Genomic DNA, 19,374 nt, shown 5'->3' on the forward strand with positions numbered 1-19,374 from the left:
AATGATTTTTCCAGTTTTTTTGTGGTTGTCTTTGTATTGCTTTTTTGGGGGGGGGGGTTAACTCTGTAAGCCTCTCAGAGTTGCAACGGTGAGATGGGTGGCTATATAAATTTAATAAATAAATGAACATGAAATTATTGCAGGGAGATGCCCCAAACTTTACTTCTGCTAGTCAAGCATATGGGACATTTGCATGCAGGGCCCTGAAGGCTCTGAGTTCTTGCTTGAGCAGTACATAGTCTTTAGCTAGGTATAATACATTTATAACATGTACACAAGAAATCTATAGATGATGATGATGATGATGATGATGATGATGATGAGTGTATGTGTGTGTGTGTGTGTGTGTGTGTGTGTAGTCCCCAAGTGAGCAACTTACACGTCTGAATCAAATGTTTGTTTTCTGTGGCCATGAAATGCATGCTAATCTGTTAAATATAATTGCTCTGAAAGTGGCATATCTTAGGAATCAGTGCAAGAAGAAATACATTCATTTGTGATTTGTGTGTCTCATTCCAGTAGGACACTGTCCTATATTAATTCCTTTATGTGCTGCCACAGTTTCTCCATGGAAGCAAAACACTGTTTGTATGCATAAATCAAGCTGGCAATGGAAAAATCAATGTCTGGCGGACAGTAACAGCACGGATCACACTTACTGAATAACAGAATTTCTGTCTCTGAATTGGTGTAATGAGGCCCATTTCAGTGAGTCAGTGCTTATTTAAGTTATAGATCACCTCTGTTGTCATTCCAGGACAATGTATTTTACAGGTATCTGCACAGTGAGGTTAGGTACAAATCTTGTTTCTTTCCAAAATGACTTTTATTTACTTGTTTATTTGGCTTTTGCCTACTCTATCTCTATGTCTATTTTATCTCTTCCATCGCTTATGAAGGTCATTCTTACTGTGGGCGCAGAGAATTTTAGAATTGACATAAATATAATTAAAAAAGAAATTGATGACAAATTTACAAAGCCCAGCTTTCTCTTGGCTTTGCAGTTTACTTACCAATGAATCAAATGCTGGTCTTGTTGCCTTCCTATTAAAGCACAACCTTTAGGCATCTTTATATGGATGTCGCCATGCTCTTCACTATTCCATGCAGGGACGCATTCCGGGGACACATTAACCTGCATTTGGTGTCCCTTGGGAAGAAAGATCACTGCAGTCGGTGAGCATTTTTGTGCTGTTAGTTTTATTTAATTTAATTACAAAAACAAAACACAATATGCAATCATTATTTTTTTGTTTATAGGAAAAAATATGCTACAACTGACATTTCATGGTTCAGTTCAGGAAAGTATTTTTATTTTTTGAAATGAAAACTGGACCATACTAGGTAACTATGAATTGCCACTTATTCTTTCTTGATTTTTCAGCTGTAAATATGGAGATAAGGCATAGTTAGAGGGAAACAGCATCACCATTTCTAGTTTATACAGAACCTATTACATCACATCTCCATAGAAAGAGACACTGGCCTGCACCCTAAGACATTTCTAAGGCCCACCTCAAGTCATTGTCTCTCTCTGGTCTTGTCTTCCATCTGTCTCAGTCTGGGACTCCATCTCCCGCTGCAGTTCTTTTCATGCATCTCTGTGAATGTATTCCTTACAGTACCATATAAGCGGACTTTCTGTAGTTGTTCAATCTTACAATGTGGATGTGGAGAACTGGATTCAAAAGGCAAACTGAAATTGCAAGTGAGTGCGCATATATATTCCACCGGTTGTATTTTTTCCGGGTCTTGCAGGCTGCCCACTATGGCGGATCCATGATCTCAAGAAAGGTATTCCCAACAGGCATGGGCATTCACTGGGAAGGAGCACATGCAACCAAACAGTGAAAAAGGCATGACAACAGCATCACACATTTGTGTCACACAGCCGGATGCAAGTACATAGGGGCAGCATTTATACACCGTCACCACATATGTTGCCATTATGGCATCCTAGCGTATGCCATTGTCAGCAAGTGCTCCATGCGTGCCCATACTCACTCCAAATCATATTTTGCCTTTTGCATTCAGATCTATTCCTAACTTTAGATTTTACAGATTTTACAGTCCTATATGATAGGGAAATCATAATGGCCCTAATTATGCAGGCATAATTGAGTCACTGACCGTTCAAGAGTATTAATAGGTCATTGTGGTCTGTTAAGGGGACGTGGTGGCGCAGCGGCTTAATGATGCTGAAAGTAGCCGGCCAGAAATGGTCGACACTTCAGCGGTTTGAGCCCAGCTCCGTGCAGCAGAGTGAGCTCCTGCTTCCTCCCCAGCTCCTGCCAACCCAGCAGCTCAAAAACGTATGTGAGTAGATAAATGGGGACTCTCACCCTGGTGGGAGGAAAAATGCTGGCGGCGCTTGCATGGGAGATGGGACCAAGTTGCCGGTAACGTGGAAGTCGCATATGTCTGAAAAAGGCGTGAAGCAACGGAAACTCCGCCTCCTGCGCTCGTCAGCTGGGCTCTGCTCTAGGAAGGAGGCCATGGTAAACCACTTCCGAAACACCTTGCCTTGAAACCTTGCCTTGAAAACTGCAGGGACTCGTCCAGGCAGTCACCACAGAATCGGTAACGATTGAGTGAGGATAAAAAAAAAAAAAATGGTCCGTTAATATCCCTTTACCCCGATCCTAGTTTTGTTCACAGCAATTTGGAAATGTACAATATCATTTAAATAATAAGACCATATAACTGAAAAGGACAACTCTGCAGTATGGGAAGCTCTCAGGAATAGGAGTTACAGTGATCAGGAAAAAACAGCAACACCACTCAATATTTTTCAGATTAAAAAATTCAATTAAAGTTGAATTATGCTTTACAGGCTGAGACACTATTTGGCACAACCCTGGGAAACGTGAGTATATTGCAGTTCTTTGTACCAGATTTCTCTTACAAAAAGAAGTCATTTTGTCACTAGTCTAAAATTGGTTTATATGGGGCTATACATTGCTTCTGAACAATTGATTGTTCAGAGCATAGTTATAACTTTAAAGAAGAAACATTTGAAAGTACACTTCACATCTCTACAGTATTACAAAATAACTCTCCTGGCTCTTTAGTGCAATCCATCTCCATTTTAATACTGTACTTCTCTTGGAATATGTACCAATCATATCTTTTCTAGAAACCGTTCGTCTTATTACCTGCATCTTTCAAATGGAAATCTAAGGCTTATAGCTAGCATTTTGCCCAGGTCAAGGGTGAGGAACATGTGTCTCTTCAGATGTTCTTGGCTTCCAGTTCCCAATGGATTCAGCCATTACAGCTAATGGCTAAACAGTGATAATGCAGTTCATAGTCCCCAAACATCTCAAACTAGCAGGTTTCGCCCACTCCCCCAGCACAAGATTAGCTGTGGCAGCTCTAAATAAACAGGTTTCCCACCACGTTTTAGCCCCTATTGCCTCTCTAATGCTAAATTAGTTGCCATATCCTCAGCATTCAGTGTTCATCTAATGACTTCCTTTTTATCATAACATCTGGTGTTCCCATTTGATAGTGTATTATAATTTTCTCAGTAGAGTAAGTAGATTTTCATTCAGGAATCATTCAACAAAGAACACATTATGTTGCTTGTGGTAGCATAACCCCAAATCTCTTAAGAGATGTTGAATATGTTTAAAAAGTTCAGTCACTGAAGTTCAGTCTTTGGTCACCTTGTATATTTATATTTCCCTTTTTACTTTTCACACAAATAAAAGTCCATCCAAACATTGCATTTACTTTAAAATATATATTTTAAAGAATGCCTCCTTCTTTGGTTCACTGCAATTCCAGTGTCTGTGTTTTGACAAGAGCAATTTGCTGCCTCTTGTCTAAATAATGCTTTCCTCCACCCAGGCCATTCCTTAGGAAATGCTGGCTAATCAAGCTCAAGGTCTGGTAGCAAAACAGGTGAAAGAAAAATTGAGATTTTTTCTTCAGAGGTGGGAAAATAGGCACAGTATAATGCAAAATGCCTGAGCTGACACTAATCCAAAAGAGGCTGCAACCAAACTAAGAGTTCTGTAAATATTTGCACTTGAGTTCCTTTGATTTAGGCATGATCGAAGATACATTTTTTGAAAAGAATCTGTAACGTTCTCATTGCTGAGTTCACCTTGCCTCTGTGGGATGAACATGCCAGAGAGAAATTAGCAGATGACATCTTTTTGAGTGCTTGCAATCATTTCTGCAAAGAAGCAAAGCGTATGATGGTAGACAAATAACCATATAAAGACACGGTATGTATGTATAAGTGCGTGGGTGTATGTACAGTATGTGTCTCTTCAACAACAACAAAAAATAGTCACACACAAATAACCTGTTCCATTCCTGCAATATGCTATTACCGCTTTTGACATAGCTGCAGGAAATAAAAAAGCTACTGGAATGCAGACCGGGAAAAGCTATTCCCAGGAGGTTTTGCCCAATGAAAGGTTGGAATTCTTGAATGGAAACAAACTTTTGAAAATCAGCACACTGTTTCTTTGCAGCTAGGAGGACTCTGTTCTAATGTGAACTCTGATTTGCAAATATGTTCCCATTTTGGTAACTTACTTCTCTCTCCCATTTATTTATTGGGGGGGATGGAAAGGAAAATATTACTTCTGTAGACTGGAATGCAATATATCAAGCGGCTCTTTGGGGTAGAAAAAAGCAAATACACCACAGAATATGGACACACTCAGCATGTTAAATATTGTCATTCAGATATTGAAACTAGACAGGAAAAAATGGCACTATTTACCAGATTCCAAGCAAGATGTAAAAAGGAAAGGGCTGAATTGTTTGCCTTTTAGTTCTTTGGGAGATATTTGGGAAATATTTTATGAAGAAGGACTGTGTTTTTAGAATAGCTACATCACATAGCATTTTGACTCCTATCGGCATTTTACGTACCATATTGTTCTTCCTTTCCTGCACCAATGGCAGATCTCTGCTGCATCTTCCTCATCTGCCCATGGACAATTAATGCTGAAAAAGTATGTGGGGTTCCTTTGCTTTGGATGAAGATGATGCATTTGAAAATTGCCTATTGATCTCCTACCTAGTACCTGCCTGCTGCTTTTGCAAACCAATGTTGGCCTTACATCCTAGTTCACTTACATCAACATATTTTAGTGTGCTTGAAAAGACGAAGTTTGACCTAAAATCAGTTTTTGAATCAAGCTCTTAATCTTGGAATACATGTTTTAAGATTTTAGTAAGCAAGCCAGCTTAAAGCCAAGTTATTGCATTTGCATCACAGATTATCTGCTGGTCATTCTCTTGGGGCAATTAAGAATGATAAGGGAATTTCATAAATAGGCTCTCATAGTATCATAAGAGTTGAAAGGGGGCATTTAAGCCTCGAAGTCCAGTCTCCTCCAGGAATCTAAATTTAAGAATCCCTGATAGAAGGCTATCGAACTAGTGTCCCTCTTAGCAATTGGTTCTATTGTTGAATAACTCCTGCTGTTAGGAAGATACTTAATCTCCATGATGAAGATGATGATGATGACGATGGCGAAAGCTGCAGTGCCTCCAGAATCAGACTGAGACTAAGGGGATGTGAGTTCACAGATGATGTACTTCATTTCAAATTGCTCAGATGAATTTGTTTCCTGGTAAGTAAGGAGCTAATAATGCCCACTTTCTGCTTATTTGGTACAAAATATCAAATCGGTTGTTGATATTTGACCTTGAATGTACAGAAGCTTATTAGAAACGTGAACTGAAGGAACACACTATTAATAAACTATAAGAATCTTTACAAGTCACAGTTACTTTATGATTTTATGGGAGCAAAATGAAGTTCTTTAACAGATTTTTTAAAAACTAAAGACTGCAGTCAATGAGTATAATAGTTTTCAACGACTTAGCTCTCTCTTCTGTCTGGAAAGAGAGTTCCATGGATGGAGAATTGCTAAGAAAAGACCCAAATTACTTCAGCTACTTCACAAATATTGTGTAGCATAGGTAAAGGAAATGTTTCCTGAATCCATGCACAGCCCATATTATAGAAAATAAAATTCTTAGGGAGTCCTAGATTCCATTCTAGAGGTACTTACAGCCTATCACATCTGGAGACGTCATGTACAAGTATACAAATATCCAGTGGAAATATATCTATACACTGTATCTCAGTGCAGAACGTTACCCTCATTTCTCCTGTGCATGAGAGTGATTGGGATTGCACTGTAATCCTTCTATTCTAAAGTGATCTACCCTACCTAGTAGTGGTTTCATAAGATAATAGTCATCTCATTGGATGATCCATTCATGCTTGTTGAGATTTTTTTAGCTAGAGAAACCAACCTTCTCCAATCTACATCTATGCCTGTCCCTGGGGATTGTATGCATGCATATATTCCAGTTAATTCCTTCCCTTGCATCATTTTCTGTGGATCATTCATTTGCAGTTCAGCCTTCCAGAGGAGACTGATCATCTAGTTATTTCCATCCCATGCTTTAGGATCTATTGCATTTTGGATGTTAATAGTGGAAATAGAGTGCATGCAAGACCTACAATGCACTTTGAGCAATAATATGAGCAAGGAAACTGTCTCTTTTCATTACAAGAGGAAAGAATTTTCTTTGTTTAATTCACCATGGAAAATATGCTATAGTAATAATCAATGAGGAAACAGCACAAAAAAGCTCAGAAAGGGAACGATTAACAAGAGATGAAAGCTTCCTAACAATGGAATGAATGACTGTGCAAATAAATATATAATAAAGCAAAACCAGCTCTCTCACTCCATTAAACTGACGCTTGTTGTAAGAGGCATGCAAAAGGGACTGAGAGTCCTTTTTGACAGGCCACATAGGGCATGAATAGGCTTATTCATTTCAATGGAACTTTTGTGCACTCCAGAGCTGCAAGGCAGGATTCCAGGTAGAAAACACGGAAAGTATCCTGTTTTATTTGAAATATTTTTTAAACCTTCTACCATAGCTACTCAGTCTGATTTAGGCACGAAAAATGCAATTGCATATAAAAATGTTAGGGAAGAACGGATAGAAATGCAACTTTTAAAATTAACTATTTGCATTTTATATTATTGTGATTACTATTACTTGAAATAATCTTATTCAATAAACTATTTACTTACTTATTTACTGATTACTACTATTATTTTCTGACAATATTTATCTTCTGTGTGTAATTTGGCAGCTGAAGGAAGGCCCAGAACTACTGCAAAACATTATTCCCAAGGCTTTCCAGACAATCAGTGCTCCTGATTGTTGCTTAAATTGAGTAATGAGTTGGTGATGGAGCTGGCATTCAAGCCAGAGATGATACTGATCAAAAAGAAAATCCTCTTGTAGGCTGAAGTTCAGCCCCTTTGCATCCTTTCTGAAAAAGCAGGTCTCTTGGGGTACTCCTTGAGCCTCAGCTGTCATTGAGTTCATAGGTAGCAATTGTAGCAAAGGACAAATTTGTACTGTTATGGATAATGTCCCACTACAGATATTCCAGAGTTGACAACAGTTATCACATAGTTACACCATGTATTGATTATTCAAACTACCCCTGAGAGATGTCCAGAAGTTGCAGTTGATCCAAAATTTGGCATCTCAGCTGCTAACCAATATGAGAAACAGGTATCCTACGATGCCTTCATTAAAAGATCTACACTAGTTGGAAATTGCTTACCAGACCCGGTTTCAAGTGTTGATGTTGCCCATTCAAAACCCAAGTGGTTCAGGATATGACTGTTTCAGGACTGCCTTTTCTGTTATAACCTGTACATCTATTAAGATTTGCAAGGAAGGCCCTCTGAAAATGCTGCCAGTGTCAGAGGTTCAGTTACCTGGCACAGGGGTGGGCCTTCTCCTGTGTCACTCCCAGGCTGTGGTTTCCGTTCCCTCAAGAATAGTATTTGGCACCTCCTCTGTCTTTTCTTAGAAGAACAGCCAAGGCAAACTTTTTTCAGCAGGATTTAATTGTTAATTAGCATCTTCACTTATTGCAATTTATATCTTTGAATCTTTATCTCTTTGTATTTTGCATTTTATTGATTGTTAACCAACAGAAAAATAAAATAATAAAACAAAACAAAACAAAACAAAACAAAATAAAATAAAATAGTGACCTAGCGATTCTCAATACATGATATGATGTCACCTGCTGCAAGATTTCCTGCCTTTCATTTTATTAACTTATTAATAAAAGAAGGGAACAGAGGGAGTTGCCACACAATAGAATAATCATATCTTGAGTGTGCTTAATTACAGTAGAGGAGCAAGAAATGGGATTGCTGTTCTTGGCAACAACTTGACGTCTACACTGCCATCCCATTCCATCTGAAAAAAAATATGCTTAAAAATACGTCTCCCATTTTCCTGGTTTTATCTCGAAGAGGTTGAGCTATTAATGCACTATTTGTGCTGATTACTATAGTTGATTGTCTTTTCCATAAGAATGTATACCACAGTCTTAGGCACTGCAGCACTATTTCGTCTACAGTTCTCTTTCTCAAGACAAGTTAAAAAAAAAAATCCATCTAGGCACTGAAAATATATTCAGGAAATGGGAATAATTTTAGCTAATTATGAATTGAAAATTGTTCAAGCTTAAAATAGCTTCTTATAGCCCTGGGCTGTACAAACTCCACAAATAAAAAAGAACAGTATTGTGTTAGGTCAAGAGTTAATGACTATTTTGGAACAAATTTCAGTTTTTTCTGTGTATGAATAATCCAGTGCCTAATTCAAAATTGTTCTCAAAAGGAGATAAAATGATTGATCAATCAAGAAAATATTCACATGAATTATGAACTTTATTGTAACTGAGCACTAAAATAGGTTTGATAAAAACACAAATTATTGTCAGTGCTTGAGCCCATAGTATTATATTCCAGAAAATAATCAGAAAAGGAAGAACTATGGTCTAGAAATGCTGGTCATACAGAACTACCTAGTGAAACATTTCTTCTAGCTATTAGTTAACAAGAAGGCTATAGAAAGTCCACACTTTCAACTTTTACAGAGATAAATCAGTCCATTATTCCTGGTTATTCATAGCTATTTTGGATCTAGAAATGATCACACATTCCTAGTTTTCTTCTTTCTTCCAGGTTTCCTTTAAAGTTAAGCCCCCTAATTTTCTCATTTTAGCTCAGAGGTTTCTAGCATTTGCAAAGAAACCCCAGTATGTGGTATCCATTCCAAGTATTAGTGGGCTTTACATTTACCCCACTAAACAACAGCTCATGGTGCATATTTACCTATTGCCCCTATTTGGGAGATAACCCCCTATTTTTTTGACTATAGAGATAAATGATCACCAACTGGAAACTCTTCCCTCTATTTTGAAAGCTGTTCTGCCATCCTTCTGATGTTATACATTAGTATTCCTTTTCCATTCTGATTCAGGAAGAACCCATTTTTGTGCCAAAATATGTCCCCTAGCCTTCCTAATGCCTACAGTCTTGTCCTGGTGGAATAGATTCAGGTATCTTTTCTTTTTTAATCCTACTTCAAAGTATTATATGTGGATCACCTCCAAAGCAATCCCTGCCTTCTCCAGCCTTAAACAAGAAAGCCACACTAATCATTTTGTTCACTTCTATATCAGCGCTTTTTCTGGGTCCTACAGTCTGGATGGCTATCACTTTTATTCCCCTTTTCTTACTAGTGATCCTTAGTAAAACTAAGCTTTGATTGGAACAATAGAAGGAGCTGCTAACATAGAGTTGTCTTGTCCTGATTCTCTTCAATCTCCTTTAGGTTTTGTGACCTAAGAAATAAAATTTGGGTCAACAGACCATTCTGGAGTTCTTAACTAACGAAAAAAAGCTCTATACTTTCCATTTTGGGGCTGTAAATGTTAGTAGCAAAAATGTCCAGATAGTATCTGTCTGTCCATCCATCCATCCATCGTTCTAAATATTTTTATTTGACTCTCTCCCCATAGAGCTTAAATGGGCATGTGTGAGATTAAGTTCCCATCATTATATCTCTTCAGCCTTCTAGATGGTAAGTCAATGACTGGCTGAAGTTAACAAATAAGTTCCATGATTTGAGCAAGTGCCAACATTTATTCATTACATCAGGCTGGCATATTGCAATTGTCTTCTGTATATTCACTTTCTTGGAGAGTCTTGAAACTGTAGCTGAAATACTTTAGAAACATGTGGTTTGGAAGTCATGTGGTTTGGCCATTTTTAGTTGCTCTAGTCTGAGGCCCAAATGAAAAAAAATAAAATAAAAAGGCAGCATTTCTATTTAGGACTGAAATAAAAGCCACACACACCCCTCTAATGAAAGTCAATTGATCTGGAATGTTAGTTATCCCTACACAACCTTCTGAAGGAAAGCCTTGAGGTTTATGATTTACATGTCAGAGTCGATATGATCCAGCATGAAAGGAGAGGAGGAACAGGCTCAATAGAATCTCTATACTCAAAAATTCTTTAAAAAGAACAAGGTACTAGTTGTTAATAAAACTTTGCTCTGCCTGCCGCTTGGGAAAGCAAGACATCTTGGTCAAATCTTATAATTTGACCTCTTCTAATACAGCACTAATATTAAAAGAAAAGCCTGCAATGATCTTTTTTTCTGAAATACTATAAATCTACCATTTCATTTAATTCTAAGACCATAAGGGGGTCTGTACTGATGTTAATTACTTTTAAGAGTAATTAAATCCTGGAACCTGGGTAGATTGGCAGATCAAGCAAGTACAAAAATAATTTTCGTATGTTGCAAATTCGATAACATGCATGCTCTGGTTAATGCCCAGGTTGGACTACTACAATGGTCTCTACTATGAGCTGCCTTTCCATAATGTTTGGAAGGTACAGCTGCTCTTACAAGGTGGAGCCAGAGTGGTCTAAGAGTCTGTTTTTCAGAACATATGGCTTCTTTGTTATTCAATCAGCACCTCTATCATCCACTTATTAAAACCTTCTGGAGAGTTTCTGTTCCACACTCTGCCTCCCTGAGTTGGTCCAATGTCTGCCAGCTGATATGCATGTCATCAATCAGAGAGACTTAATTTATTGTGGCTGATTGCTATAAACTAATTGCTTTTATTTTGGAGTTCTTCCCCTTATTCTTATTGCAGTCTGTAACTGCTTTGAGGGAGGGTAATGGAGCTTTGTGGAATCACAAAACATCAATTATGTATATTAAACAACAAACAAAATATGCTGCTATTTTTACAACTTTAAATAGTTTAATTCTAGTTTTGCCAGAAGGGTAAGGACCTACATAAGTCTCTGGAATTTTTTCAGATCCTGGAAATCGTGCTGAACTTTCTTTGGCTTCTGAGATTTCAGTATGAATGATATTTCTCCACTACTGTTCTGTGGCAACCTATTTTTTATAAAAGTACTCCACCTGTCATAGGCAGCAACCTTTGGACCTCCTACAGTTTTCCACATCCCATAATATTGGCCATGCTCTTCATTTCAGTAACATGAGAAGCAGTGTAGTGTAGTGGTTAAAATGTTGAATGAGGAAAGGGAGCCCCAGATTCTAGTCCATCCTCTGCCATGAAAGCTCACTGAGTTACTTCAAGCCAGTGTCTCTCTCTCTCCCTCAGCCCAATCTACCTCAAAGGGCGCTTGTGGGGGAAAATAGGTCTTGTACCATGCTTAGCTATAAGAACACAACCAAACTAAATGCTAACATTTACTGAATCACAAGTTCCCTCCCCTACAACATGAAATCAAGATATAATCATGCATAGGACTTGCATTTGTATTAGTTTGATACTTGAATGTAACCAGAAAGGTTTGCTTTGTTATGGTCACTAGTCATGATAGTTCTTCTACATCACTCTCTCAGCTTGAAAATTAAAGAAATAAAATAAGGGCAGAAACACAATTCAATTTGTTCAAGGCTTCTTGCCTCAGGAGTACAATTAATGAATGGAGCTGAAAAATATAACAAGACAGCAGCGTTTAGCATAATTATGAGAGTCAATCCCACCAAATTCATGCTAATCAACAGGATTTCGTTTATGTTTTTTAGGTGAGAAAAGTGGCAGAACAGTAAGATGGTCTTCCTTGGAAGATTTTTTTAATGAAAAAGGAACAGGAATAATATTCTGACTGAAGCTGCCCAAAGGAACAGGAATATTGAGTATCTATGAACTTAAAATATTAAACACATGTCTTATTTGAGTAAGTAATCTGTTACTGTTACTCATAAAGAGAATAAAGTAGAATGTAACAATGAATTTTCATAAAAAATCAGAGTTAATTCAGAAGTCCTCCCTAAAGTTGCAAATCATCATCATCCCATGTCTTGGAGAAAACTGAAAACAGATCCTGGAATATAAGTTGGAAAATATGCCATGTGCCCTCAGGTGATAGTTGCAGAAGCACACTGTTTATTTAAGGAGTACAGTTGATCCACGTACTTGTAGGGCCCTTCACTGAGAAATAATTTCAGTTGATACAGCACTTTGGAGATAAACATAAACCAGAAAAAGGAAAAAAAAAGTTTACCATACCTTCCAACATTCCATGATTAAGACTAGGAACACAGCTTGATTAATCTGCTTAGATAACATAGCACAAAAATTCCTTTTTTCCCCCCCTCCCCTACAATATTCTTTTTTTCTGCTGCTCAAGACCTAAAGTTATCAACTCAAACAAAACATTTTAATTGGGATGAAATCCATGTTTGGTACCATGGCTCCAATCTTTCTGAACTTAAACCCAAACCTACACCCAAATAATGAATGAGAGATTGCTGGTGCAAACCTTTATTTTATTTTTTTGCTCCTCTGCACAGATATCAAACATGCATTGATCTGTCTCTCAAACCCTAAAGGTTCAACTGAAACAAGACATTAGTAATTCTGGCTAAAACCATGGCTGTCACTGTAGGAATAATCTTTCCCTATGTCCAAATTAAGACATACATCCAAATAATGACAATTAACTATCTGCCAGTTTCCTGAACTGCCCTTCCCACAAATGACAAAATGCATTCCAGTAAAAACAAGTGAGAAAGTATTCACTGCTCTGTTTGCCACTAGAAAAAAAAGCAAACAAACGATTTTAGACAGCCCCCATGTGTCCTTTTACATCATGATTTTCACTCGTGGAAGTCACAGGTACATTTTCCACAAAAGACATTCCTATTTGCTTTTCTGGATGTCTGTCAAAGTCTGGTCCTCCCACCCTTTCAGAGTATGAGGAGCTGAATATAGATTCACAATGATTCTGCCTGGATTAGATATAGTGCAACATTGAAAATAAAAATTCTGTTCTGTAGCAGAAAAGCCCTAGCAATAAATGGTTTGAGAAGAGATATTCTTGATTTCACTTTTCGACAACCAGTCACCATGCAAATCCTGGAATACGCTGTGCTTTCTGACACCTCATGGCCAGCTTCTATAAGACATCCTGCTAGCCAACCATCCCGTATTTCATTGCGTCTTCAATTTATGTTTCTCTGCTCTGGCACCAGCATCAGAGTGAGCAACAACATTCCCAATAATGGGATATGGGCAGGATGAGGAGGTCAGTATTATCCTGGAGAAATGTTTCTCCTGTTCTCTTGGCTTCTGCAATGGCACTGGGACTGCTATACCACAACAGCAGCCGGCCAGAATCAGCTTGCCAGCCCAGGATTATCCCAAGGAGCTTCTTTCAGTTAGGATAATCTGCCCAAAGCCATATTTGTCCTGGCTAAACTGTTACACAGTCTGAATAAAGAGCATATGTACTGTTGTTAGAAAAAATAGGGCCGATTTGGTGTGGAGAGCAAAACCTGACCCCCATCTGTCAATTTTTCATGGACTCAGGAACAATTCTCATAATTACAAACCTTGTCTCCGCAGAGTAACAGAACGGCCCACAATTGAGTATGAGAAATGGCACGGTTCTGATTGAAAGAGTACAGAAGCTGACAATGAGCAAAATTTGGGAAATGCCATGAGATTTTATGCCTGGCAAAAGGTACACAGATCTGACTTTTTCTTCAGCAGATCACTGGGAAACGTATGAGGATGATAAAAAACATTTAGGGTATGTTTGTTGATTTAAAGAAAGTATATGATATCATGAGTAGCTTGAATTATAGAAGGTTTTAGACGAATATGGAGTCGAAGATTGGTTGCTGACTGTGATAAGTATGGCAAATCATGGATGTAAAACATGCATGAGAATAAATGCAATGTTCTGCCAACCATTCAATAATGAGAAGGGTTTATTTATGATGACCAACTACATGCCTTTCTCCCTCAATTTTGAATAATGAAATAACAGTATCAACAACAACAATAATAATGTATTATCATTAGCTAGGCCGGCTCCTTCCAATATTGATGTTCTATTGTTCAAGGATTTCATCAGTTCTACTAGCCATGGCAAACCACATGCTCTGTAATATAGTTTGAAGCTTGGAAGAGCAAGACCACCTCTCTCCCTCTCTCAATTTTTACCTGCATTCATTGGTGAGGTAGGCACTCTATGTGGCAACTGTAAGAATAAATATTTGAGTTAGGCGATTTTTTGCTCTCTTCTTTTGGAGAGGAAAAAACATGCCCCATTTCATATAGGACTCTAAATGGTGCCTGCCCTGTACAATTTTGGTTGAATTTAAAGGACAAAAGCACATATGTCCTTCTCCTTTTCTGTGTTGATTGTACCACCAGCCTTGTAAACATCTCAGTCAGGCCTCAGTGATGTTTCTCTGGGCTGAATTCATTGCTTTTTTTTCCTGGTCAAGAATTGTGAAATACACATATTTATTTTGTGGGATGGCATGAAAATGTTGTGTGCTTTAAATGTATCCCAGCTGACCCTGTTACTAATGAATATTTTAGACAAGTGTCAGTTTTGAAAAAGCTGTTGAGACACTGAGAGCTTTCCAGAAGGGGTTGAAAATTAATCGCAAGTTTTTGGTCCACAAATATTTCCCACATTATTAGGCTCCTTATTAGCCTATCCAGAAAGTTAAATTATGGGAACAAGACAAATAAAAACTGGACCAGGGAAGAACATCTGCCAAGTGTGGAGGACAAGAAGTACAAATGTTAAGAATTAAGTGCAATTACATGCTGAATAACTTTGTTTCGAAGACTAAACAATATATTCATAGTAACTATTGTAAAAACTACACTGACCCTCCTAAGGATGAATTACAAAAGGACATTTTGGCAGGAAGAAAATTGGACTTCTCAAAATGTTACAAAAACGGCCACGTTTAGTTACATCATTAGATTCTAAGGATTTGTTTTGCTGTATATGCCTCTCACTTTATTGAAAATGTCCCAATAATGGCTTTGCACTAAGAAAGTTGCTGTATTGTGCTAAGATTTTATTTACTATTCCAAGAAGTGAAGCCATTCTCTCTGCTTGAAAATATTGCACATTCTTTTAATATTTTATCATTTGTAATAATTATCTCTTTCTTACTTGTTTTAAGTGTTTTGCTGAGACAAGATGAAGGTCTTGTAATTCTTTAATATATAATTTATTTGTAGCCATTATTCAGAAGTGTGAATCATTTGATTTTGGCTCATCTCCTTTAAGAGGACATTTTTTAGGGTCAAACAAAATGGATTTCCTAGGCAATAAGAAAGGCTGTATCCCTTCTAATTTTGTTTTCCTTCTAAACTTGCAGGAATGAAAAGGCTATTTCTGCATTCCAGAATTTCTTGCTGAAAAACGTTATTTCATTTTTTTCCAAATAAGTGGAAGGAAATTTGATCGGTTGCTCTTTCTCACACACATACACGCCCATACACATACTGATTTTTCCCCCAGCATAAAATATTTGGGTAGAAAATATTCCACTTGGAAAGAATTCTTGCAGCATTTTCACCATGAGTATTCGTTTTTTTGCTTTGATAATTATTTGCATTTTCAGCAGCTGATGATACTTTGCAATCTCTGGGAATTACTGATGAAAATGAAAAATTGAGATACATTTATGCCAAAATACCCAGAGATAATTTTGTATACTTCTCCCTAACGTATTTTATCTCATTCTTCTTGTTTTAGGATAATTATAGGATTTCCAATGCACACGTGTTCCATTAAGTCTATTTCTGTATGAAAAATGTCATGATTGCATCAGAAAAGCACAAATAAGGTGAATCAGTTTCCAAAGCCACAGGCAAAGCCTAGTTCTGCATTTTTGGTAAGAATTCACAAGCACGCCATAAGTCCAATGCAGGAACCTAATCTCATCTTGCCAACGACTCTTTCCTGTCTATGCAATGCAAAAGACAACTGGGCAGCACACGGGGCATTCATGTGCATGTGTCCAAATCTTCAAAGGGGATCTGGCAAGTGCAGCAAAGGGATCAAAGTGCAGCAAAGGGATCGAAGCCTGCTCCTTTTGCACATGTACGCAATGCTAATGTACATATAAAAAGGGGCAAAGTTTGGATCGCAATGCCATACCTGCACTTTTGCGGATGTTGAGCCCTCTCTACAGACACTGCTGAAATAGCAGTATGAGAAGTGAGTATGAATAGCCTCAGTTACTATCCTCATCAATGCCTGTGTCACACACTAGCACAGACATGATGAGTGAGAAGCAGAGGCACAGATGTTGCAGGAGCAGATTGTGCCAAATACCTCACATTTCTCAGAATGGTATCACATATTGCCTTGGTGGCAATACTACTAAGTTATAAAAAATATTTTCTGAAAATCTAAGTCTTATTTAAAGCCTTCTTTCCAGGCACACGTCCATTTATGATATGGAAAAATGCAAATTCTTCCCTTCATTGACCAAAGTCTGTCTATCTGTCTCCTTGACCTTCGGTACAAGAACAGACTAAGATGACAAAGAGGGTGTACCTATTACATGTACACAATGCCTCTAAAGTCGTGGTTCTTAAACTGCCGGTAATTACTCCCAATGGGATACTTTGGGCATATCCCGGGGGTAACAGAGCAATTTGTAATTGCTCGTTTGTGAGTCGACAAAGTCTGTTTTTTTGGGGAGGGGGGTAATGATATTATTTGAGACTGGCAAAAGGGGATAATTGAGTCAGTTTAAGAACCACTGCTCTAAAGAATGTTTTGCTTAAGTGCAGGTTCCTGCAAATCATCCTTTGAAGTTGCTTCCTAAAGCAAGGTACCCCCCACTTTTAAAAAATGAAGCTGCTACATTTATTTACACTGTGCCAACTGCCTTCTCTGGTATGTGCAAAGAAGACTGTTCTGACTCTTCTCGCTTTGATAAAATAAATTGTATGCTGACTGAGATGCAAAGCACCATGTTGGAGATGAAGCATGGCTACTTTGCCTAGGCCTAAAAGATGTATTGGTAAAGATGTTCAAATTATCCTCTTCGTGTGTTTAGTCCAAACACTTCAAAAAACCAGTGGTATCCAGTGTCCATAACTGCTGATCGCCAAGTGTTTAAACTTAACATGAAAGGCCTGTACCTACCAGCTCTTCCACCTGAAAAGGGCCTTGGGTTCCTCAGGATTTGCACGGAGAAGCCCTAGATGCACCCCTCTTCATACTAATGCAGGACATGATGAATGGGCAAGACAGGGGAATAACTAGCAAGAGAGGAGAGGAAGGAATGGAGGGCCATTTGGACATCTTTTTGTGGGAAGGTATTCACAATAAAGCTTCATACTGGAAAAAAAATATCTTGCATATGTTTCTATAATAGGTTTCCTTATTAGAGATGAAGACATAGGCCCAGCCTTTTGAGAATGATTTGCATCTCTCACAGCCCCAGTTTGGATACCTACATGGAAAATATTTCCATCTCTTGTACTTACAGCTGGAATAGCCGACAGATGTGTTATAACGTTCAAGAAAAAAAAATGTGTTTATATTAGCGCATTTTTCATGGAAGGCCTGCTAACTCAGAGAGAATGAAATATTTATGGAACAGCAGTTTGAAATTGTTAACTTTGCACATGCTGAGTTCCTACCTATTGATGTCAAACATACTGTAGTCACTGCTGACATGAACAACAAAGTCATTCCAATCACAAATATCAAACCTCACCATAAGGGCTCCCTCTCAATTGCTGCTATTTTTGTTTTGTTTTGCTTTTAAATGGTGTGCTATGTAGAGTGCATAGCTTAAGTATCCATATAGCACACACATTTTTCTGACTGTAAAGCAGTGAAAACCAAAGAGTGAGACTTAGATGGGATGTATATCTTTAGAATGTTACATATAGTAACACCTCCCTTTTCTTAAGCTCTTAGACCAGAAAGATACGGATGTTACATATGTCATGCCTTCATTTAAGAGATTTTAACTCACTTCCACCTCCATTTTGGAGGAAGGGATTTCTCTATATTTACACAGTGTACATCTTACATGGTGTTTTTACTTATATTGACCAACACGAAAAAGTCTGCAGACAGCAAAAATTACTAAGGAAGAAGAGATATATATGATGTTTTATAGTAGTTCCCCCTCCAGTTCCAGTTTTCCAAGCCTGTACCTACAAACCATAGTTACCCAATATGCATTTAGCAAGTACTATGTGCATTTGAACACATATTCCTCAAAATAAATACAATAAATGCATTGCATCCGAGTAAATTGAATGATTTACTATTTTGCTTTTTAAATTATTCTACTGTGCCCTATCCAGATTCTGTTTTAACTGAAGTGTGTTTTTAAAATCTTTTAAGCTAGCAATTTTCCTTAATAGTCTGACTGTTTCTGCATAAACAGAGATAAGGTCAAATCTTGCCGAGAAGCTGAATGCCTTCTGAAAGACAATCGGACTTCAAACTCTTAATGGCATTAGGACTCTTTCTTTAATGCCTAAGGATCTGAAGAAATTATGAAGACCTCAATTTTCACTTAGAAAATGTATTGGCCAACGTTTCAAGAACCTAATTTCCATTTCCATTTCATTTACATGGCTATTTAATAATATCCTCGTACTTCGTTTAGGCTGGTGTCCTTGGTCTGAATCATCAGAAAGACTTTATTGACTCTGCTCAGCAAATGTCTGCATAATATGTAAGCCACAGGCATCCAAGATGGAGATCGGGAATAAGGAGGATCTGGTTAAGGCAAAAAAATAAGTTATACTTGTAACAAGGATGATCAGTGTGTTCAGGTAATGCAATGTATCCCACTGTGAAAATATTAGTTGGTGTATGATGAGTCAGTGCTTAAAATTCTCCTGGATTCTGACCAGTGTAAATGATTGAAAGCATTGCTAATCATTTCAGTTTGCTAAAGACGCCCGGATTTCAGACGACACGCCTGGAGTCGAAGACAGTTGTAACTCAGGGGAAAATGTGGTTCTATCACTTTAAACATAAGAGGATTTGCAGTTTGGTAACTATGTTCTGAACACAGCAAATCATCAAGACTGAAAAATATTTTTCATGGTAGAATCTGCCCGTTATTTTGCTGTCCAAAGCTGAGACTTCAGAACCCCAAGCAATGTTAGAGAGGAAGCTATGTTACTAAGGAATGTTA

At 37.8% G+C, this 19,374-nt stretch overlaps 1 long non-coding RNA gene across 1 annotated transcript; it reads left to right on the forward strand.

Annotated features, from left to right (window-relative positions):
- Positions 1 to 3,354: 3,354 nt before the first annotated feature.
- On the forward strand, positions 3,355 to 14,102 carry LOC112540258 (uncharacterized). Its single transcript, XR_003084325.2, has 3 exons — positions 3,355 to 4,235; positions 11,959 to 12,110; positions 13,781 to 14,102. It is a non-coding gene; the product is annotated as an uncharacterized LOC112540258 (long non-coding RNA).
- Positions 14,103 to 19,374: the final 5,272 nt, after the last annotated feature.

The sequence above is a fragment of the Python bivittatus genome, unplaced genomic scaffold (assembly GCF_059951505.1).
Source record: "Python bivittatus isolate LINGU-HERP-01145 unplaced genomic scaffold, Pbiv_v1 ctg000700_np1212, whole genome shotgun sequence".
Taxonomy (NCBI): Eukaryota; Metazoa; Chordata; class Lepidosauria; order Squamata; family Pythonidae; genus Python; species Python bivittatus.